The sequence below is a fragment of the Bubalus bubalis genome, chromosome 23 (assembly GCF_019923935.1).
Source record: "Bubalus bubalis isolate 160015118507 breed Murrah chromosome 23, NDDB_SH_1, whole genome shotgun sequence".
Taxonomy (NCBI): domain Eukaryota; kingdom Metazoa; phylum Chordata; class Mammalia; order Artiodactyla; family Bovidae; genus Bubalus; species Bubalus bubalis.
The window spans coordinates 11,216,321-11,217,874 of record NC_059179.1 but is presented as its reverse complement, the minus strand read 5'-3'; positions in this window follow the sequence as shown (position 1 = coordinate 11,217,874).

The window sequence follows — 1,554 nt, the reverse complement described above, 5'->3', positions numbered from 1 at the left end:
ACCCCATGAATTGTCCTTTTCATTATAGGGGACTGGAATGCAAAAGTAGGAAGTCAAGAAACACCTGGAGTAACAGGCAAATTTGGCCTTGAAATACGGAATGAAGCAGGGAAAAGACTAAAGACTAAAAGACTAAAGAGTTTTGCCAAGAGAACACACTTGTCATAGCAAACACCCTCTTCCAACAACACAAGAGAAGACTCTACACATGGACATCACCAAATGGTCAACACCGAAATCAGATTGATTATACTCTTTGCAGCCAAAGATGGAGAAGCTCTATACAGTCAGCAAAAACAAGACCAGGAGCTGACTGTGGCTCAGACCATGAACTCCTTATTGCCAAATTCAGACTAAAATTGAAGAAAGTAGGGAAAACCACTAGACCATTCAGGTATGACCTAAATCAAATCCCTTATGATTATACAGTGGAAGTGAGAAATAGATTTAAGGGCCTAGATCTGATAGGCAGAGTGCCTGATGAACTATGGACTGAGGTTTGTAACATTGTACAGGAGACAGGGATCAAGACCATCCCCAGGGAAAAGAAATGCAAAAAAGCAAAATGGCTGTCTGGGGAGGCCTTACAAATAGCTGTGAAAAGAAGAGAAGCGAAAAGCAAAGGAGAAAAGGAAAGATATAAGCATCTGAATGCAGAGTTCCAAAAATAGCAAGGAGAGATAAGAAAGCTTTCCTCAGTGATCAATGCAAAGAAATAGAGGAAAACAACAGAATGGGAAAGACTAGAGATCTCTTCAAGAAAATTAGAGATACCAAGGGAACATTTCATGCAAAGATGGGCTCAGTAAAAGACAGAAATGGTATGGACCTAACAGAAGCAGAAGATATTAAGAAGAGGCGGCAAGAATACACAGAACTGTACAAAAAAGATCTTCATGCCCAAGATAATCATAACGGTGTGATTACTGACCTAGAGCCAGACATCCTGGAATGTGAAGTCAAATGAGCCTTAGAAAGCAGCACTACAAACAAAGCTAGTGGAGGTTGGAATTCCAGTTGAGCTCTTTCAAATCCTGAAAGATGATGCTGTGAAAGTGCTGCATGCAATATGCCAGCAAATTTGGAAAACTCAGCAGTGGCCACAGGACTGGAAAAGGTCAGTTTTCATTCCCATCCCAAAGAAAGGCAATGCCAAAGAATGCTCAAACTACCGCACAATTGCACTCATCTCACATGCTAGTAAAGTGATGCTCAAAATTCTCCAAGCCAGGCTTCAGCAATATGTGAACCGTGAACTTCCTGATGTTCAAGCTGGTTTTAGAAAAGGCAGAGGAACCAGAGATCAAATTGCCAACATCCGCTGGATCATGGAAAAAGCAAGAGAGTTCCAGACAAAACATCTATATCTGCTTTATTGACTATGCCAAAGCCTTTGACTGTGTGGACCACAATGAACTGTGGAAAATTCTGAAAGAGATGGGAATACCAGACCACCTGACCTGCCTCTTGAGAAATTTGTATGCAGATCAGGAAGCAACAGTTAGAACTGGACATGGAACAACAGACTGGTTCCAAATATGAAAAGGAGTACAT